Genomic DNA, 23,547 nt, shown 5'->3' on the forward strand with positions numbered 1-23,547 from the left:
ACAATATGTTGCAGAAGGCCGAAGAACTAATAAAGAAGGATGAATCCTTTGCCATGCTTGTTGAAGGCAGCAAATCGAGCAAGAACAAGAAGAAGGCAAAGAATAAACCTTAGAAGAAAACTAGCAAACCTAAAAAGAAGAACAAGGACAAGGCATCAGATGCCTGTCACTTCTGCAAACAAACCGACAATGACTCCGGGGCTTCTACTCATGGTAATTTCGAATCCTTTGTCATTTATTATAATTGAATAAAGTACCCGATTGGATCTAAGTGCAAATGGGAGCTGTTAGACAGTGTATGCCCTTAGCTCTAATCAACATGATGTACATTATGACATTTATTGTAATTGAATAAAGTACATATTTGATTCATGTTATTGTCATGTGTTTCTATATAATACCATTAAACTAGACACATTTGAGACTCGTGTTAGTTTAGAACCTTCACAACTGTTGGATTGATCTAGTATCCTGGCAAGGCTGACACTGATGTACTGCCAAGTTGGTTGGGGTGGGTTATCTCAGCTGCCAGGGTGAGACCTAAGGTACATGCAATGTGGGTTTTCTTAAAACCCTGAATTGGACCAAAATTTCAATATTGCCCTAGACCTTGGAGATAGATGGGCAAAATTGGAATGTTGCACCTGACCCCTAGACGACTATAATACTGCACTAGGTGTCGGATTGGACTATCTTTAATGTGCCAAAACCAGGGTATGTTGGGATAGTCCAAGAATTCATCTGAGTGGGTGATCATAGTGATAGGATCAGCCCCTTTGTCGGACAAAGTGAATGATTGGGAAAATGCATTATCTCTGATGGAAACCTAAACTACCGACAGTGGATTTCAAATGTGCTTGAAATTTGGTTTTGCAAAATATATTTATAGAGAGATATTTATATATATTATGGTTTCAAAATGTTTGCAAAAGGTTTTCATTCCCGGGATCCATGTGAGTAGAGAGTGCAACACTGTACCTTGCAACCGAGGGAGACGTCATCTCTTGTTGGGCCATGTTTGATCATTAAGGGATGAGAGGGTAAGTGTAAGACCATTGAGGGTTATACCTGATGGGCTAATCTTGCATCTTTCCACAGTCCTTGGGCCTTCATAAGATGACTAGACCCAATGACCATTTAGTGTAAATGTTGGGCCCATTAAGACCCGATGGTAATAGACTCAAGGGTTCATTGTATTTAGCAGCAAATTTGGCCAGACCTTGTAACAGAGGCTAGGCTGAACCTATGTGGCTGATGTGTAAATCAATGTTAGGGTCCCATGCCATACAAAGAGAGCCAAGCTAGCTAACATTAAAAGGAAGTGAGCCAGAAAGCTTAATGGGCTTAAAAGCCCATTTCAAACTGGGTTAATTGAATTAATTAAATAGGGGCAGATTTGGGTTTGGATCAACAGATAAGGATAAGAGGATAACTCTTATCCACTTAAAGAGTCCATATCCAAATAAAGATTTGGATCAGAAAACTCCTAATTTGATTAGGAATAAGTTGATTTTGAAATAAAAATAAGATAAGGGATACTCCTTATCACTTAAAGAGTTCAGCTCCAAATAAAGATTTGGATAAGGAAACTCTTACTTAGATTTGGTGGTTGTTTTTTTAAGGTTATAAATAGAGAGCAGGGTAGACCAGAAAAAGAAACAATACACAACACAAAGAGAAGACAACTCAGTTAGACTGATCTTGTCTTCAGTTCTTTTTTTTCCTGCTATTTCCACCCTACCCTGTTCGATCTCCAGTTCTTGGATTTGATCAACATTCTTCATATTGGGTGGATGATCTGGAAAATAAATCTTTATTATTCTGTTAGATTTATAGAACTGTTCTGTGAATGTTTCTTAAATATTTGGGCCACACATGTGATAGAGATCGAATCTTCCTGGTGCCAAGATTGGCACACACTGTTATTTCTTTTCTATTCAATTTGGTCTGTAAATAATTTTTTTTTTATTTTCTAGACAAATTTTATAGGAATTTGATATGATGTAATAATAACAAAATTAGGTTTTTTTATTTTAATTCCATCTGGAGATTGCTGGAGTGTACAATAGAGGAGAAGTTTTCACAGAAGGGTGTTCTACGATCTACGATTTTGCAGATATCAATTCTACAATTTGTGATTAATTGTTCTTTGCAGGTTTACAGGATGTCCAAGAAAATCACTATGCAACCCTCTAATTTTGTTTACTTGATAATTTGATTATATTGAATTAATTTATATTTTAGATAATTATTCTTGAATTAAATCTTGAATTGGACATCAAAACTTGGGTTGATTTACACCAGATTTGATCCAAAATGGTTGGACTGAATTGTTGGTTCGATGGGGTTGGTTTGTCAAACCCTAATTCAATTTAGGCCAGAGGAATGTTGGCTCACTTCAATTTTTAATTTGGCCCACCTATGTAAAAACCTAACTTTAATATGATAAAACTGAATCAACCCTAATTTAGCTACATGTGCTGAATTGCTTTTTGTAGTACAATCCATGTACCTAGATAATGTTATATGATAACATTATGGGCTCTGTTGGGTTGATACTGATTTAATCTAATTAATGAAAGGGTTTTACAGATATTTTAATTGATTGGATCAATTTGTTTCATGCATGTGATGTATGGATGTGTGATGTGCAACGTACATGGGCCATAAGTACTTGGCCCATGATTATTTCAATAGTGGCTCTTTTGCACACCATGGCTGAATGCACATCATTTCCATGGTGTCCATAGGATCACTAGATGATCTCCTAGTTTGATGGGCCCCACATCAGCTTCCTCCCCAAGAGGAACTGTGTGGAACCCTAGCCGTTTAGGGACCATTTAAATCTAGCTTTGAGAAAACCAGTAGGAGCCACTTTGGTTTAACCTATATAAAACTAGGGCGTAATATTTCATTCCCTCCACTGAAATATAAGGGCATGTGATAGGGAGATTCATATGATGAAATCTCTAAAGGCCTTCCATCATTAGTATGAAGATGGATCCTTTAGTAATGAGGAAATGCACCATAAAATTGGGCTATCCATTTGCTATTGGATCTGTTGGATTATTTCATAAGATGATAGGGGCATCATAAACCGATGTGGGAGGGGCCTATCCTAAAATGGAAGACTCTCTCATGATACCATGGCATTCACAAATCTGATGGGTAAGCACTTACTAGATAGAAAGGTTTAACCTAAAATGGTAATGAACCTTGTCTGGCAAAGGCCAAAGGGAAAGTTCATGAGATAAGTGGATGCGATCCTTCATAGAAGGTGGTGGGGTTTTGTAGCTGAAACAATTAGCTCCATGCACTGTATGTGATTTCCCACATTTGTAGAGACATAATGCGTAGTCTTCGTCACTGAGATAGGAAGAAAATCTTAGAGATGAACAAATGGAAATGGAACATAGATTAAAAGCCATATCTATGTAGATCACATGAATCAAATTAGGTTGTGGACTAATATTTGCTTTGCCTTTTATCAAAAATAGCAAACGAACAATTTGCCAAACTGTTAGACGATAATAAGCTTAAGGGCCCAAATTACGCTGACTAGTTTTGTAACCTTATGCTGGTTCTGACGTCCGAGAAACTGGACAAAATTTCTAAGTACCCTACTCTGGATCGTCTAGGTGATAGGGCTTTTGAGGCCCGCAGGAGGGTATATCAAGAATGGGAAGAGAAAAACTTTCTTGCCCAGTGGTACATCATAGCCTCCTTAGACAATAAGATACAACGACAGTTTGATCAGATCGAAGTGTCCAAAGATATTTTGGATAGTCTAAGGACCATGTATGAAGAGGACAATCATTTTACTCGTCAAAAGGTCCTAAAGCATTTTATGACCGCACAAGTGTTCGAGAACTAGTTAGTTCATGACCATTGTCTTAAGATGATGGAATACATCAATGAACTGGAGGCTCTTGGATTTGGGCTACACCATGTCACCAAAGTTGATGCCATCCTGAACTCTTTGTCTCCTTCCTTCAACCAGTCCATAACGAATTACAATATGAGTAAGCTAATTGTTAGCCTTCGGTAAGTTTGTGGATGCAACATTATGGGAGAAAAGGAGATCCATGACCCGCCTAGTGTTTATATGATAGATTAACTATATGAAAGGAGTTGCCACCTAGTTGTCTTACAAAGCTACAAACCTAGTGAAAACTTTTGTTTTTATTTTGAAAATCCTTTTATGTATCCTAAGATATCTGAGTTTGTCTTGTCTAAAATCATATGACTTACTGGTTCTGTCTCATCCTACAAAAATTATAGTTTATATATATTATCTACATGGAAACCTCTCTTCAACAAGTTTTTGACTGTCAAGCACTTGTTAAGGACAGCAGACTAAAACCAGAAGGAAACCTTTGTGGGAGCCCCTGTACATCAAATCTTAGCCCAAGGAAAGTTGATTTCCTCAAAACCAATAAGCCAATCATGAAATGATTTGACCGAGAACATTCCATCCTTACTCTATCTCTAAGGTCTTCTGTCATTTCCATGCATGATTGAGTTAAGTGTGGCTTTTCTAGTATGCCAAGAACTTGGGGAACCCTCTAATCATTTAAATCTCTATGAGGATTCCAAACTACACTAACCCATTCAAGAAGACTACTTGGTACATCTGTTGAGACAGTTGTAGTTTATCAATTTTGGAAATTAAACAGTTGCTTGTGAAACCAAAGTGAAATAAGTTTTTTTTGCTTCTTATTTATTAATTTATATTTTGAAAGCACCATTCTTTACTTCTAATACTTCTATGGGCTGTTTGGTATTTGATTGCTAAGATAACTAAAAAAAATTGGAAAGAGATTAAAAAAATAACAACTTACCCAGGAAAATGGGTGTTGCAAAAGAACATGGGAAAGCAAGGGATTTCATTTTCCTGGACAAATCAAACAAAAAACAAACATGGGTAAATGCACTTACCCTGGTAAGTGTTACCCAGGAAACACTTACCTGGATAAGTGCATTTTCCCAGGTAAATGTGTTTCTGAAAAAAGCACATGGCCTAAGGAAATTCTTTGTTATAGATTTATTTTCTCTCTGATTGTAACTCTTCTTTCAAACATGATATCTTATTACATAATCTTTTAATCTGCCATTCTACTCTATCCAGTAGCAAGTCCATTTACTATAATAAGTGATATATTATTTTGAAGAAAAAATGAAATGATTTTTATGAAGATAAGAGAGAGAGCAGATGGGATGAAATTATAATCAAATATTTGAAATACATCAATCAGAAAATAGTTAGCATGAAAAACTTATAAATCCAGCCATAGGAAAAAAATTATTGAATCATATCTTCACTTGATCACTGAGAATGCATATACTGTATGCAATAATAAATATATAAAACTCACTTTGCTAGTTGACTTGATGAAAACTCAAGAGCAAGGAGGGTAGCTAATGCACCACCTAAACTATGACCAATCACATTGATATGCCATTTGGACACCACTTCTGAATCAACATCCCTGCCATCATACATATTTATTTGAGATTCATCAACAGAATAAATTGGTACATTTCAGGGTGAAAAAAGACACTGATTTTGATAAGCTTTGGTGAAAAACCTTGCAACCATAGATGCCAACCTAGAACCATCAATTAGATTCATCCAGAGTTATTGCAACCATAGATGCCAACCTAGAACCATCGATAGCAGGCCCTCGCAGACTCTCAATAGTCTAGGTTCCTAGGTTCAGGGCTTCATAGACTTTTGAGTCTAAGGTCTCTTGGATCTAGGGATTGGCTTGCAATGGGCTTCTTCACCAAAGAACTTGATGCATGAAACTTTCTCTTCTTTAAGGTAATGTACTTTTATTTTTTTATTGTATCGATACTCTTTTGCTTATGTAGGTGATGTCTTCCTCTGGTTCATTTGGTTTTGAAGCTTCATTGCCATCTTTGATACATCCACTGCTAAAGAAGAAATTTCCTCAAGAAAGAATATTAGTAAAGCCTGAAGACCTAACTATAAAGGGGTGATATCTCTACTTTCCTTGTAGAATGATCAACACACTTATGATTGTTATTGATGAACTTTTGACAAGTCCTTGTTGTCAATACAAAGTTAAGTAGGAGTAGCTCATTGAATCTCTCCAACCAAGTTGAGTTATTGTAGTTCATATAGTGCTTGAGTCCTCTATTTCTTTAGAGAGTTTGCTAGTCTTCTATAAGTCATAGAGAATAAGCATTCATTTATGAAAGGGATAAGATTGCTCTTGACTTCTTTAAGGGAGCTTGTTGCAAAGATTTCTACACACATGAGTGGATGTCTATAACCAAACTTCTCATGGTGACAAAGTTCTTAAGAGGTCTACCATCTTGACATGTTGTCATTTGTCCAAGAGGTTGGTTCCTCGTATTATGTGGAGAAGAGCACCTTGATTATAGAGATAGAGTTAAACATGCTCCAACTAAGAAATAGACTGAGGCAGAAATTGGCAGATCTAGTTATTGAAGTGATGCTTATGAATTGAATAAGTCATTTTCTAACAACCAAAGGATTCAAGTCAAAGTTTACATGACTTTCGCTAACAACAAGAAACCCTATATTGATGTAATATCTTACACCTTTGAGGAGGAACGACAAGGAATAGAGGAACAATAATAAAATAAGGTGGAGAAACACTTTTCCTTAACCTCCAAAGACAATACTTTAGCAAGGAGTAGTAGGAAGATAGTGAAGCACTTGTAATGCAAAAGCTCAGCATGGTGAGTTGAAACACTTGAAGGCAACCAACAAGCAAGAGATACAAGTCAATGTTAAGTGATAACACAACTTGTAGAAGCATCCATTGCTCTTTGTAAAAATATATTTAATCATGCAAAACTCTAAGAAGTGGTCATTCTCTTGTAAATGAAACAAGCTCTACATTGTAGTCAAATGATGATGGAAATGGACTTGATATTTCATTCTTTTTCTTCTAAGAGAGAAATTCTCATATTTGACATTTGTTTTGCCATTCACAATTTAGGCTCATATGGGCTAGGAGCGTTACAATGCAAAAGACTTTTTTTTTTTTCGTTCATAGTTTAGGCTCATGCGGGCTAGGAGCATTACAATGCAAAAGATCTTTTTTTTTTTGTTTTTGCCATTCACAGTTTAGGTTCATGCAGGCCAGGATCATTACATTACAAAAGACCTTTTTATTTTGTTTTTCCTGTTCACAATTTAGGCTCATGCGGGCCAGGAGCGGTACAATGCAAAAGATCTTTCTTTTTTGTTTTTGTCATTCATAGTTTAGGCTCATGTGGGCTAGGAGTGTTACAATGCAAAAAAATTTTGTTTTTACCATTCACAGTTTAGGCTCACGCGGGCTAGGAGTTTTACAATGCAAGACTTTTTTTTTTTTTTTTTTTTTTGCTGTTCATAGTTTAGGCTCATGCAGGCCAGGAGCATTACATTACAAAAGACCTTTTTTTTGTGTTTTTGCCATTAACAATTTAGGCTCATGTGGGCCAGGAGTACTACAGTGCAAAAGAGTTTTGTTTTTGTTTTGTTTTTTCCATTCACAATTTAGGCTCATGCAGGCTAGGAGCGATACAATGTAAAAGACCTTTCTTTTTCGGTTTTGTCATTCACAGTTTAGGCTCATGCAGGCCTAGAGCGTTATAATGCAAAAGAGTTTTGTTTTTGTTATTCACAGTTTAGGCTCATGCGGGCCAGGAGCGTTTCAATGCAAAAGACTTTTTTTTTGTTTTGTTTTTGCTGTTCATAGTTTAGGCTCATGCGGGCCAGGAGCATTACAATGAAAAAGACTTTTTTCTTTTGTCATTCATAAATTAGGCTCATGTAGGCCAAGATCATTACAATGCAAAAGACTTTTTTTGTTTTGTTTTTTTCGTTCATAGTTTTGGCTCATGAGGGCCAGGAGTGTTACAATGCAAAAGACTAGGGGTAGTATTTCTTAAGGTACTTTCCATTAATGGGCACAAGATGTAGAACCATTGGTATGACAAGGAGATAAGCACCATTAGTGTAGATTTCTTTCACCACGTGAGACCCATCCTATTTAGGGTCAAATTTACTCCCTGAATGGTGTGAGAGAACAATAGGTCATTGAACAAAAAGGACAAGATCTCCTTTCTGAAAGGTGCGTAGACAAACCTTCTTGTTGAATGCACAAGCCAAACGAGCTTGGTAGCACTCTATTCTTTGTTGAGCTTCTAACCTTTTCTCGTGTTGTGCTTCAAGCTCAGCTAGTTGTGGCTTTGCATTTTTCATCTTCTGTAATTCCCTCTTGGATAGCCATCCTTAGGAAATTCATTTGTCTCTCTAGGGGAAGCACAACTTCTACACCATATACTAAAGCAAAAGGAGTTGCATTTGTAGCGGTTAGGTAAGATGTCTGATAAGCCCATAAGGCCCCATTCAAGCGTTCATGCCAATATTTCTTGGACTTGGACACAATATTCTCAAGTAATTTACAAAGAGTTTTGTTAAAGGCCTTTACAAGTCCATTGGTTGCTGCATTGTACATGGTTGAAAATCTCTGCTTAATGCCAAACTTGTCACAAAACTATGTCACCAATGCTATTAAGAATGGCTTCCTGTTATTTGTGATTATGTAACATGGAACACCGTAGTGGTAGAAAATGTGAGTCTAGAGGAAGTTGACAACGTCTCCATTCTTTACTTCTCGAAGAGGAATTGCTTTAACCCATTTGGAAAAGTAATCTATTGTTGCTAGATGAAGAGGTGTTGATGAGAAGACTTAGGTAGAGGACCAACCACGTCAAGTCCCCATGCATCAAATGGCCATGATGCAACTATAGGATGTAGAGGTTCTGGTGATTGACAAATAAAATCCCCAGGAAATTGATATGACTGACATCTTTTGGCATATTCAGTTGAATCTTGTACCATTTTTGGCCAATAGAAGCCCATCCGCTTAAGCCGATCATGGAGATTAGGTCCTGATTGATGAGCACCACAAACTCTAAAGTGTGCTTGGTCGAGCGTGCTTTGGATTTCATCTCCGTGGATACACCTCATGTAGGCATCATTGAAGGAGCGCCTGTAGAAGCTGTCATTGTAGTATAGGAAATGGGGTGCTCAACACCGTATCTCAGCTCCACGCTTGCGATCTTCGGGCAACTTCCCATGCTGCAAGTAGTCAATGAAGGGTCGCCTCTAGTCCTCAACTTATATAGTAAATACAGAAACCACATTACTTTTCTATTTTGTCTCTTCTTGAGGTGGCTTAGGGGAAAGAACCCATTTTGCACAAATGGGTATTGTTGTTGCTTCATCACCCGTGAGTGCTAAGACTACTGCTAGATTGGCAAGGGCATTTGCTTGCTTGTTTTCGCTTCTAGGTACATGTTCAACGGTAGCATGCTCAAACTCCTTCAGTAATTGGATTGCATAATGGTAATAGGGAACTAGGTCATCCTTGCACACCTTATACTCTGTCTTTAATTAGTTGATCACCAACTTCGAATCCTCATATACTGTGAGGTGGTGGATTTCCAAGACAAGAGCCATTTCTAAGCCGATGATTAAATCTTGGTACTCTACCATGTTGTTAAAGCAAAGCTTAGTTAAGACAAATAAGTATGTGAGGATTTCTCTTTGTGGTGAGACAAATACAACACCGGCACCCGCACCATCTTTGTGTTTTATTCCATCGAAAAAATATCCATGCTAGTAAGATATTTATGTAGAAAACCTCTTCATTAGGAAGGTCTTTGGAGAGTTCCTAATCTGTTAGAATAGGGTTATCTGCAAGAAAGTCATAGTACCTATCCTTTTATGGCCTTCTATGGGACGTAGATGATGTCAAATTTTGATAAGAGGAGAGCCCATTTAGCCGGTCTTTTTGAAAGCACAGTTGTGTCATGATGTACTTTAGGGGGTCTACCATTGAGATGATGTGGATAGTATGTACTAACATATAATGGTGTAACTTCTTCGTGGAAAAGATGAGAGCAAGACAAGTTTTCTTTATGGGTGAATAGTTCAACTCGGTTCCTATTTGTGTTTGACAGAGGTAATAGAGTGCATTCTCTTTCCCTTACTGACTTGTGTCAACAAGGCTCCCAATGATTGCTCTTGTGCAACGATGTATAGGATTAACAACTTTTTAGGGATTGGTGCAACAAGTGCTGGGGGTTTGAGGAGGTATTATTTCATGCTCTTTAAGGCATTTTTGTAGGTCTCATCCCACTCAAATGGGACATCCTTTTTCATCAGCTTGTTGAATGGTTGACAACGTCCTGCTAGGTTGGAGATGAGTCGTCGAATGTAAGCTAGTCGTCCTTGGAGACTCTTCAACTCTTGTAGGTTCCGCAACTTTGGCATGTTTTGGATGGTGCCAATCTTTGACTGATCAATTTTATTCCTTTGATGGCGAACAATGAACCCGAGGAACTTGCTTGAGATGACTCAAATTGTACACTTGAGAGGGTTCATCTTTAGTTGATATCTCCTTAGCCTATTGAAGATGCTATGCAAATCATTGAGATGGTTTTCTCTCTTTTAAGACTTGACAACCAAATTATCGATGTTGCATCACACATTAGTACATAACACCGGCATTCCTAAGCCCAAAAGCCATTACATTGTAACAGTAGATCCCCTTTGGTGTTCGGAAGGCCATGAGCTCTTTATCCTTAACGTGTTGTACGAATTTGATTATATCCAGATGAACCGACCATGAAGGATAATGCCTGGTGGCCTATAGTTGTATATACCATGAGTTCAGCGATAAGCAAAGGAAAGTCATCTTTTGGGCAAGCTTGATTTAGGTCTCTAATGTCAATATAGACCCGGATTTGGCCATTCTTCTTCCTCACAAGGACAATGTTTGTAATCCAAGTTGGATACTTCACCTCTTAAATGAAACTAGCTTCAATGAGCTTGTTGATTTTTGCTCCAATTTGCAGAATCAACTCAGGCCAGAATTGACATTGTGCTTGCTTGATTGGTCGTCCCTCATGCCTAATAGAGAGTTGGTGGATAGCAACCTTTGGGACTAACCCAGGAATTTCCTTGTATGTCTAAACAAAGACATCCTTGTGTTCCTGAAGTAGTTTGAAGTATTTGGCTTCTTCTTCAGGGCTAAGGAATGCACTGATGTAGATAGGTCTAGGTTTCTCTTTAGTGCCAAGGTTCAACTCCTTAAGGTCATCTACTGTTGCTTGGCCTCCTTCTTCAAAGGTAGGTGGGGCAGGCTCAAGTTCTTCATCTGAAGAAGTGTTTGATAAATCTTCATCCTCTTCCTCCTCCTCAATGGTGATGTGATTAACCTTGACAATGTCTTCATCTTCAGTTATCTTTTCACTTTGTTCTTCCATGTCTTGTCTTGGTTAAAGGTTGAACTTTGATTGAGGAGATGATGGAGACATGATGATAATAGTCTGTTGTCTAACTATCAAGGACTCATTAGAGGAAACTTCCAAGTTGGCCACCCTCTTCATCCGAGAAGGAACAACACTCCAAGGATCTAACTTTTCCTTTCTAGAAATGGTGCATTGTAGGCTTTGACTTTGTTGTCATCCTTTTTTCTTCATATTGGCTCCCTTGGTCCCTATGTGAGAGAGTACTGAAGTCCTTTATGGTTGAGCAGATGACATTGGAATAGCATGTTGTCCTCCAAGCCTATCGAACACTGATTGTCTTTCTCTTAGTTTTCCTAGCCAGTCGAAGACTGAACTCTGTTGTGTATGCTTCTTTTCCTTCTTGTCTACCACTTCTACGATGATGTGGTTGGATGACGCCTTCCTTTGTGAAATTTGAGTTGGTGGATTTCAATGGTATCCTAAGCCAACATTTTGCTGAGGGATGTGGGAGCCTAGACTTTGTAAAGTTCTTTGCATCTTTGTTATGCCATAGGCTTATCCACTTGTAAGGACTGGCTCAAGGTCCCCTAACCGACAATTTTTACCTTCTATGTAGCCTACCTTCTTGAGGATATTATTAGCATTGGGGTCAAACCACCATTCTTGATGTTGCCTTACTTTACTGGTTAATGAAGCTCTAACAAATCCCTTTATTGAAGGTTTAGAAACCACTGACTTTGATGTTGTGGAGATTGGAAACACAAGATCCTTCTTAAGAACTTCGATGTCACTCCTTGATATTGGTGTAGTTCTTGGTGCAGCCATTACCTCGAAAGGTAGTTGCCCTTCCCTTCTCCTCGTCTTTGGGGTGTAATGAAGGACAGGGGCTGATTGGTTATAAGAAGAGGAAGTTGATGGTGGAGTTGTTGGCAAGGTAGTTTATGCATGTTGGTTTTGTAGAAATTTCTTGTCACCATTCGAAGACGCATTTTCTTCTTCATGTGTTGTGTTTTCCTTGTCCTTCCAGACCTTCATTGTGGAAGGTTTTGACATAGAGACCGGAAGAGCTTTTGAGATGACCTTGTCAGCATAGAACTTTGCATCAGCAAAATATGCTTCGTCTTTGTTGAAAGGCTCTAGCTCGGCGATTATTTTCCTCTGTGTTCCATTATGGTAGTATTTGAAGCATTGGTGCTATGTTGAAGGAACCACCCTTGTCTTATGCAACCAATGACGTCCCAAAAGTAGTTGGTAGGATGTCTTGGCATCAATGACATGTAGAAGTGTTGAAAATTTCAAGTCCCCTATTTTTATCTCAACACACACCATGTCCACAACACGTTGTCCCTTTTAATTGAAGCGTTGGATTGTCAACTTGCTCTTTAACAATTCATGCTTGTCAATCCCAAGTTGTTTCATAGTGGAGACTGGCATAATATTGACGGTAAATCCACAATCAATGAGGATGCATGACATATTCTGTTCATGAACATATCTAGCAACATACAAGGGTCTGTTGTGTGGATGTGACCCATGTTGTAATGGTGATGTTTCCTCTTCATCGACTGTCACCATGTATGCTACTACACAATCCTTTGGGAAAAGTTCTCTAGGCATGAACTCCTAAAGGATTATTAGAGTTGGATGAGGATGTTGAAGCACTTCCTCCTCACTAGCTGGTGGCACTTGAGGTGCTTCCTTCTTGGGCACTTTCTTCTTTTTGGAGGCATTGTATACTCGCCGCCTTCTAGTCTGCTTTGGTCTGGTTGATGCAGGGACGACGGGACGAGGAGCCTTGTTCTTACGCTAAGAGACAACGGTCCATCCAATCTCGTATTAAAGAGATGTTTCTTAGTCATTAGAGTAGATAGAGATAGTCTTGTCCCATTTGAAATGATTCCTTCGGGTTGGTGTTGTACCTTCTCCTTGGGTTTCTTTTTGGTAAAGGTGGACCATCCATCTTCTATCTCATTTTCTAAAATAGATGACTCTTCCCAATAGCCCAGGTCATCAGCCATCAGCTCATAGAGAGTTGGGATGTTGGGATTCCCGAACAATGGCATGTTAGGATAAACATAAACTGTGGTCACCTCTTGATCAACAATAAACTGGATAGGAATTGCCCCCTCTAGGAGGGATGTTGTAGGAAACAACATTGTTGGGGGTCCAGCTACCTTGCCCCTAGTCTCCATAATTTGAGGAGAATCCACTAAGTTGTGTTGTGGTGTTGACTTCCTTTTTGTGGGTGTAGAGTTCCTTGAGGTCTGGACGTTTACTATAGCTTGAACAGAGGAAGAAAGACCAGTTGTGGGTCGCAATGGTACTGGGTCAAATGACCCAAAAGTCACCATAGTGATGTTAGTAGAAGCAAAATTGTCACCAAGATCTAACTTAATCTTTCCTTGTTCTGCTAGATGGAGTATTTTGTCCTTTAGGGCACAACACTTTCCAATTGGATGACTTATCATCTAATGGTACTGGTAATACTTGGGGTCTGTTACACATCCTTGCTCTTCAAGTCGCTCGGGCGGTGGAAGCTGGCTAAGCATTTTTGGAATGTCTGAGTCAGGGAATGGATGTCTTTCTCTTCTAGTTCCTCCAGAGTAAGCCTAGACTTCTCTTGAACTTGGTTTGCAAAAGATTTCACTTTGATATTCGTCTTTTTCTTCTTGTTGGAGATCTTAACTGGTGCAATGGTAGTATTCATGACTTCCTTTCCTTCGGAGGAGGAGGAGGAGGTCTTAAGGTCCTTCTTGACTTCCTTCTTACCTTCCTTCTTTTCACGAGGATCACTTAGTTAGGGATTCCCATGCTTGGCTATCTGGATCTCCAAGTCATGAGCTCAAGTAGGTAACTCTTTGAAGGTAGTAGGCATGTTCCCTTTGAGGCTATAGAGTAGTCCCAATGCATCCTTTGAACGCATGTGTCTATAGTAGAGGATTGACTAATTTGTTCCTTACACTGAAGGGTGAGGTTTCTCCACCGCTCGATGTAGTCAATGAAGGACATCATTTTTTTGCCTTGTAGTGGAGAGTTCTGGAAGTCCAATAGTTCATCGTGTATAGTAGAAGTGAGTAAGGAATTTCCTCTCAAGCTAGTCCCAACTATCAATGGAGCTTGGTTGGAGGTCAGTGTAGCAATCAAATGCTAGACTTGAGGGAGCGAACATACTGCTTCACCATTTGGTCGCCATAAGTTCCCACATTGTTGCAAGTCTCGATGAAGTGGGATATGTGTTGCTTGGATTTCCCTTCTCGTCGAAGTGCTAGAAGTTATGAGGTTGGTAACCGACTGGCATGCACATCTCATCAACGCAGCGAGTGTATGGTTTGGCATACACTAGAGAGGTTTATGAAACTCCTCTATATTGAGCGCTTATGGTGTCAGCGGTCATGTACTGGAGTTGTTGCACCATCAGAGAAGTGACATAGACTTGGGTGGTGTCTAGCAGCATGTTCTATATTGTGACACGATCATGCTCCTTTTGTTGCTACTTCAATTGCTCTTGGAGGTTAGGAATCGTTAGAAGAGTGAATCTTGGAGGGTGAAAAGGTCCTTGACTGGATTCTGCTTGGCAGTTTCATATCTCTAATTTGTTCATCAAGAAGGCAATCTAGAGATCCTTCTCAGTGTTGGAGCTCTTGAGGTTGTCAATGGCTTCAGCCATCTTCTGGAGCCATTCTTCCATTGTCGTGGCTTCTGTTATCATCACCGGTATGACACCATTAAAAGTAGAGTAGGAGTTGTGTGATGGAGATGAGTAAAACTCCGTCCTCGACGCAGTGCTGGATTGGTCATTAGGGAGAAAGTGTTTTTTTCCCTTCACATCTATGTTTGGAGAGTTGAAAAGGCTTTCCTTCTGCAGAGTAGTCGCCTTGATGATTTTTTTGTGTAGGAAGCTCCACTAGAGACAATAGTTGTGCTTTGTTGGATTTCACCATGGCATGTGTGACAGGACAGTTGTAGGAAGAATTGAAAGCGCTAGAGGGCTTGCTAGAGGAAGTTGCAGCCTTCTTGGTAGCCATTGGATGATTGTTGTTGTTGTCAACTCGAAAGATGAGAGGAAGAGAGCATCCCACTAGGCATAACAGAAATTTGTCAACACAAATTTTATGTATTTCAATTAGCACAAAATATGGAGACCAATTACAAAAAGTAAATTTGTAATAAAAAAAAAATACAAGGGATTTGAACTCTCTTTGATTTCTACTCGATGACGTGAGCAACCTCTAATTAATGATCGAATTTGGTGAAGACAAGGGCCATCAGCATGTTTCTCATATTTCTTGAAGTGTTGATGTAAATTTCCTTGATTTTGGTGATTTGGGGAGATTTGATGTAGATTTCTTCACTTCGGGCTTCGCGCTTGATCTACTGTGAAGGTTACTTCTCTATGAAGGGCCCTTTTATGAGGCTTTATCTTCTTGGGAGAGCTTGAATCCAAGTGTATTGTTGAGAATGAAGAAACTTTTCCCTTATTTCTTCTCTCTTGATCTTGAAGTTGTTAGAATTTGTAGGAGCTTGTGGTTGCTTACAATCCTCAAGTGTTGGTGTGTAAGAGCTTCTTGCAATGTGATTCTCCAAAAGGAAGGCTCTTTCTTCCTAGGCAAGGCTATTTATAGCTAAGGATGAAGGCTGTCATCTCAGCCCACTTAGCTAACCGATCCATGTGAGTGGGGTGTTGGGTTAGAGTTAACTCCCATGCATGTATCATTATGTAAGAATTAGTGGTCTTTCCAATAAGACTAGCCTATTACAATAAGAGATGGGCCAGATTGGACTTAATACACTTTGATCTTTAGGCCATCAAAACATATTTATGTAGACTTGTGCCATGGAGGCCTATACTATTTAGAGCCTGTCATGTAAATTAAGCCCATTTATTTGGGTTAAATATTCACATGTCTACAAATGCCCCCTTGAGTACGAGGTGACAAAGTTCGGTGCGGCACTGATGCCCTCGAAAATGTTGATATCCATGTTGGATGATTGTTCAACTTGGCCATTTAAGAAGACTTTTGTATAACTTAGAAGTATGAAGGAGAGATTGCATGTTAACCTTTAATCCACTGTAATGGCTGAAAGTTTTTGAATCGTGATGCACATGGGATTCAAGGATGTCATACTATTCATTTGATTTACCAGACCAACAAATTTACAGGTCCCGTGGTGAACGCCAATGTCCCACTTATCTGGTTGCTCCACTAGTCAACTAATTTGATAGTGATTAGAAACTCCATGTGTTCTACCATTCTTGGAAAGTATCATGAATAGACTTGGCGTATTGGAATTTTAGTAAAATACAAAATCTCCATGTTTTCCTGTATAAAGAGACACCATGACTTGATGTTAGGGTTTTTACCTCATAGAGACCACTGTTGAATTTTTTGAATTTTCATCGAGAACCATCCCCCTCTTGTGTAGTTGTAGGCCGTTACCGGTATTGAATTCCATACAGTTACTCTCAACTATAGCTTGTTGTGGAGATCAAGGTTGTAGTTTGAAACCGTTCACAAAGTGTCATATGTGCTTTCTTGGTGGAAGTGGTTGCTTGCCAAAGGGACCAAGTTTTGGAGATTGAGACGGATTTCTACAAGAAGACAAGAGTTGTCGTTTATTGCTGCAGGTTTCCGCTTCGGATCCATTCTCTTCAGGTTTGTTCTTTTATGTATTTTCCATGTATTTCACAACATTTTCCATGTATAATATTTTCTTATGATGTTTTCAACATCTTATATTTGAATGATTGATATTTCCATCTATACCATCATTTTAAAATCTTGATATTAATTACGATATTCTAGAGTAATTGGAATTTGCTGTACTATTGAAAAATTTTGCATATTACTTGTGTAATTGATACTTTAAGTAGATATATTCATAATCCAATGATAAGCATTGAAGTTCGTTGATTACCATACTTAAAGGTACTATGGATTATGGCTTATTTTATTGTATCTATCCTTCTTTTAGAAGGTTTTTGGTGACATAAATTCAAATTCTAATTTAGAATCAGTTTTTATATTTTATTTGTGTTTCCATACTTAGTGTGGGTGTACTATGTACTAAAATTCTTTTCAACAATTTTGTATAATCAAATTTAGTGCAAAATCATAATTTCATTGCTTTAAAAATATGTTTGAATTGAAATTGAATGGTTAAGAATTCTCTTAGTCAAAATTTCTCTATGTAAAAAATGATTTCCTTTTATTTTACTACATTGTTGTAGCAAGTTGTTATTTTTCAAGAAAAAGAGCAAATCTTACATCGAAAAGGTAGGTATATTTTAATTAAAATATAATATAGCGATCCTTTGACCAAAGCTCTTTCGGTTTCATAGGTCATTAGTGATGAAAACTCAACATATGCAAGGTGGAGATCCCATGAACTAGGTTCAAATGGGAAGAACGAAGTCACTAGATGATTCGTTGAGCACTACAAATATCTACTTTTTATCTCTATCTCATTTTAAGGTGCAAGTGGAGATCCCATGAGCTTGGAGGTGAGGCCGCCTCTTATGGGAGCTTAGGTCGATCTCTAGTAAGCTTATGAAACTAGGATGGTGCGGGCCATAATAGTGTCACCCCCGTTGGACTTATAACAATTATGCAATATCTATGTAGGTAGTAAATTTAGCAGATCTATATTAAAGAATAATGGTTTAAAGGCTTATTTTACCAAGTTTCTAAAGGTCTTGACCTACATATCCAAAGTGTTGGTTCAAAGTCTAAAAGACACCAACATTATTGCATTCTTGTTTTAGAATTCTAACTGGATATCATTTGTTTACATTAAAACTTTTAAATCATTTGAAAGATTGTTGCATTTTTTATTTTTTGTGTATGTGATTAAAAAGTTTTAAAGGAGCATTTTTATCTTTTTATTTTTTCACATGCTTACAAATTTTAACACATCTGTAATTTATCTAAACTGTTCATGTAGTGGAGCTTGGTAATGAAAGATATCAGTTTTGTAGTGGAGAAACTAGTCATGGTGATAGTAGCATCATTACAAACTGTTCAAGATGCTTGTAGGAGAAGGGAGAAAGGATAAAATGTAATGCATTCTCCCAAAGAATTGTTTTTCTTTTCAAGGAGAAGAGGGGAAAAGGAGAAGGTTTCCCTACCTTTCTCTTCCTTTCACTATCTTTTCTTTTAAACCAAACACAACCTATTGAAAAAAAAACAAAGAAGTTCATTTTGAGATTACTTTCTTGAGTTGGACCACCATTTGTAAGACGTGTCAACACATCCTACAGTTGGGCAGAAACTTTCCCAATATTTTACTTGTCACAGGTGAAAGAAGCCATTGTCACCCAAAATTTTCTTTTAGTCCTCACAAGCAAAGCATAAAAGAAAAAGGAGTGGGATCTGCTAACAACCAAAAGGGTATTAACATGCTGACAACATCTAATACTGCAGCGCATTCAAAAACATTTCCCATGAATGACAACATATAGGCGTTATCATAATCAATTTGCTACCCAATAACACTTCCCACATGTTTGCCTAATGATGATCAAATTCACCAAATAAGGAATGCTGGTCTATTGGGCACCTCGGACTAGGGCTCGTTCTGCACGAGATGAGAACCTATATACAAGTTAGAGGTAGGTTGGAACAGGGTTCAAAGTATCAATACATACCAGTTCATATTGGCCGATATGTATCGTATTGAGAGCACTCCGATACACTCCCTATAGAAGGTGTATCGAGGTTCTAACCGGTTCAAGGGGCAGAGGAAACTTAAACCTGCTCCCATGAATCGGTTTTGAAAAAAAAATAATATATTGATACTGCCCGATACACCCCTACTGACATATTGAATGTATCGATATTTAGAATCTTGAGTTTAGAAAGCCCGGAGTGAATTAAAGATAGTAAATGCAACGTAATTACTATGTATAAGTTGGGGCACTTGTGTCAACCAACACATAGTGATAATGGCTAAGACGCCTGGTAGATCAATAAGACACGTTTAGATGATTCATGTGCCACGTTCAAGTGTACATGGATTAGATGTTGTCAGCTTGGTTGTGTTATCATGTGCACACGGTGCAGCTCGATTGTATTTCTTCTGATGTTAGCTTAGCTTAGCAAGGTGTGTTTTTTTGTACATTCAACTCAGCTTGGGTGCTGAGCTGGTTATTGTCCAGCATTGCCGAGGGAGTTCGGATCAAGTTCGGAGGCCTATTGTTGGTAGTTAGTTCAGCCCTCATCATGACTATGCATAGGAGACGGGATCTGTTCCTCACAAATGGGCGCCTCACAGGCACTTCTACCGTGCAGAGGAGCAGATTAGGCCTCTATGCATAGAGAACTACAATTACACATTGGGAACAATTCCCTTGTCATTCATAGGGAGATGTTCCTGATGTTCCTGATACAGAGCTGTTGTGATCTGTGGGTAGGTACGTGGGGGAACAATCAGCTGGATTTCTTACTAACTCCCTTCTGTTAGATATTGTGGACAGGCCCAATGCAGATTTCTGATTTCCACTGTAGAGCTGTAAACATCCACAAATGTCAAAAACCCCCTCTACACACCAATGCCCACCAATGAATTGGCATCAAATCTGACCTGGCACCCACCCCAATTGTACTTTGGGCCTAAAACTTCTGACCCTGTACTGAATTGTCATTCTCCCTTAAAGAAATTACCTATTTTTATGCATATTATAAACATTCCTAAACAATAAATAAATCTTATGCCTTATTAGGCTTGAAAAACGAAACAAAAATGTATATTTTATTTATACACGAATTCCACTTTCCCATTCTGTCTTCTTAGCCTTTGATATTCAGTATAACTTTACCGTAGTTTTTTTAATGGAAGCCCCTTTTCAATTTTTCAAGGATAAAGAAATAATCTTCAACTGGTTCAGCTTTCCAGGTTGTAGGATTTTTTTTTTTATATGAGAAAAATGTGTTACACAAGACCGTGGGGAAACACGACCCCTAAAGTCACTAAAGCAAATAAAATAAAGATCCCTAGAAAGTTTACAAGAATTAAAAGAAAAAATAGAGTGAGGAGAAGACACTGCCACGTCTGAACATGTGCTGTATGTAACATACACCTCTCTCCAACGATTCCTTCGGCTTTAAGCATCCCGAGATGATGCTCTTAAAATTCCACATGGGAGATATCTGCCCTTTTAAACAGCAAATAATGATCTTCGAATCACCCTCAATCGTAATTACACGATCATTAAAGTTAAGGGCCTGATTATGAGCTTCCCAGACTCTATCCACGCTACAAGAAAAACGGCCTAGGCCGGCGGTCAAATTTTAATTAAAACAGGGATAACGTAATGCGCCATGCATCCCGACGTTTGTTATTAACAAATAAAATTAAAAATAATAAACAAAATTAAGATATAATTTTAGGGGTCCCGCCAAAACGGTTTTAGTTGCGCCAAGAGAGGGGGTCGTCAATACCAAACAATGAATCTCTCGCAAAAAAAAATTTTGGTTTCCATGAATCACGATGCATTACCTTCTTGGTTTCTATGAATCTCTCTCTCTGTTTCTCAGTCTCTGCAACTCTCGCCTTCAATCGCGTAAAGCAAGTTCAAAATCCTTGCGTGTCCGAAACTTTCACAGGGACTCCAAGTTTGTTTAAGAGCTTGGGGTTGGGTAGGAGATTGATAGTGGCCAGAGTGAGTGCAGCAGAGATAAGTTTGGTGCTGCCTCTTCTTCCATGTTTATGAGGAGTGGTCTCTCTGGGAGTCAACCTGGGAAAGCCTAGCGAATTCTTCGACGGCATATTCGACTGCATCCATGAGATCACTGCTGCTCTCCCCTTCACTAGGATGATCGATTCCTCAGCTTACAGAGTCGATACCATGTCCCGTCTCGCCCAATGGAAGATCGACAGCTTGGCTTCCTGCACGTAACGGAAATCCGATCCTTTCAAGATGGGCAACTGGAATTGGTGAGACATCCAATCAATTCTTGCCTTTCCCCAATTTCAACAAACATTTCGAATGATCATTTCATTATCTCTCAAAGATAGAAAATTGCAATTATTTCTTTTCAGTTCAATCCATTCTATTCTGTATACAAAGTTAAAAAATGAAATGACCTTTTTTTGTGCGCTCTCTCTCTCTCTCTCTCTCTGTGTGCGTTGATCTTTGTAACATTTTTTGTCTTAGAAAGATGGAATTAGAAGAATTAATCCTTATGTTTTTTTTTTCTTCAAAATTTTCTGGTCTTGAAGGCATTTATCGGAAGAGAAGAATCGGGTATTGTCCATTAAACTACACCCAGAAATATCAAATCTAACGAGAGACAACCCCCCAATTGCATCCTTCATCATTCTAGTCATATGTTCTTTGGGAGATTGAAAGCCACTGGTTCATCCGGGTAAGTGCACAATATTTGTTTACTTACTTTTTACTTGAGCCTAATTAGTTAAGTTCCCCTTTTTTCTAAAACAGCATATCCATGGCAAAAGAACAACTTCTTGCTTTCTTCGTGAACTTATTTCATGTTACTTGAGATTGCAGGAATAACAAACAAACAGATAAAAAGTAACAACGATTTTTTTTGGGTGATTGATACTCCGTTAACCGGGAAGTTCATTATTGACGTCGAGTTCCTTGATTTGAAGATCTCATCGCCAAACGTATGATTCTCTCTCTCTGCCATCTTTTCCCTCAAGTGTTACCCCCCCCTCTCTCTCTCTCTCTTTTTCCCAGTTCAATTCTGTTCTACAAAAGAAAAATACTAAGTTAGTATTACTAACAGATAGAAGGTTGATTGCTGTAACAAATAAATAAATGCCCTTAACTTTTATTCTGGATGAATTTTGAAACTTCTGGTCTTACAATTGCAAGTTTGCAGCATCAGAGGAGGACTATAATCATCTGAAGTATCAATCTTGCATATAACCTGAACATCTCATGGCACCTTTTCTAAATTAATGCTGATAGTTCAGATGATTGCTGTCCAACCAAGTCTTGTCCCAAAAGATTTTTCATATAGGAAAGTTAAATGGAGTTGCATTCTGTGTATGTGTTGCACATTCTGGCTATGAGAAATTAGAGACATTCTGATGCCATTTAAGACTATAGGCTACTCATTTAGCTATGATTTTTAGTCCAGGAAAGCTTTGTTACGTTACTTGCCTGTATTATCTTGTTCCCTTGACTCCTCTCCCGGTTGTGATTTGTCATGTAGTATACAGGCTTTCACAGACATGTCAATTGAAGCTTGCCAGGCTTTCCTGAACTACATCTATGGCAACATCCAACAGGATGAGTTTCTGACCCACCGGCTTGCACTTCTCCGTGCAGGTGAAAAGTACGACATCTCTGACCTGAAAAAAGCATGCAATGAGAGCCTTCTAGAAGACATTGACACTAAAGGCTTCTAAAATTTGCTCAAGGAAAAGGTAATGAAGTGTGCTTGTGTAGTGTTCTATATAATTATTTCCATGCAGATGGATAACTGGGCTTCTGGTGACAGATTTGATGAACATCGACATATCAGGAATCCTTGCATTAGAAGAGCTTCATATGGTTTCTCATGGTATAGAAGCCAAAGATGAACAATATCTGATTGCCCTGAAACCTTGCTTGTAAGGAGTTGCTTCATAAGGAGTTGTTTTCATCAGGAATCCTTGCATTAGAAGAGCTTCATAAGGAGTTGCTTGTAATCCATGTACAGGTAGGGGTGTTTTAGGATTATCAATTCCTGGTTGCCCTGAAACGTTCCAATTATTCCAGCAAGATGAACAATCCGGGGAAGAAGGTTGTAGAAGCCAAAGATCAGGGGATGAAGGCAGTAGCAGTCAAAGATCAAGGGAACAAGAAATTGTCATAGATCAATAAATTGTATTTGAACAATTTGCAAATTGCAAGTGAAAAAACAGTGTTTCAGTTTTCTTTATAAATTGTTATAATGATTAGTCGTTATATTAATAGATTGAGTTTTACATTCAATCTTTTATTTAAGTTTTCATATATCAATTTGCAAGAGTGTATTAAGTATATATTATAGTGGTGGATCAATAAAGTGCAGATATAAAAAAATGTTGAAAATAGCATATAAAAAAATAAAAAACAGTCATCAAAGCCGGTGGTCACCTAATCGCCACCGTAGCTGTACAAAAGGCATATAAGCCGGCGGTTCAGACTGCTGCCTGAAGGGGCAGCCTAATTTTTTGCAAAATTTATGCTGGTGGTCCAGACGCCGCCTAATGGAGCAGGTCAATTTTTTGAAAATAAAGCCGGCGGCCGCC

At 38.4% G+C, this 23,547-nt stretch overlaps 1 long non-coding RNA gene across 1 annotated transcript; it reads left to right on the plus strand.

Annotated features, from left to right (window-relative positions):
- The first annotated feature begins 20,521 nt into the window (after positions 1-20,521).
- Positions 20,522-23,228, plus strand: LOC104586524 (uncharacterized). The gene is made up of 5 exons (XR_733473.3): positions 20,522-21,237; positions 21,523-21,668; positions 21,812-21,930; positions 22,485-22,698; positions 22,773-23,228. It is a non-coding gene; the product is annotated as an uncharacterized LOC104586524 (long non-coding RNA).
- The last annotated feature ends 319 nt before the right edge of the window (positions 23,229-23,547 follow it).

The sequence above is a fragment of the Nelumbo nucifera genome, chromosome 7 (assembly GCF_055504915.1).
Source record: "Nelumbo nucifera cultivar China Antique chromosome 7, China Antique-T2T, whole genome shotgun sequence".
NCBI classification, from domain to species: domain Eukaryota; kingdom Viridiplantae; phylum Streptophyta; class Magnoliopsida; order Proteales; family Nelumbonaceae; genus Nelumbo; species Nelumbo nucifera.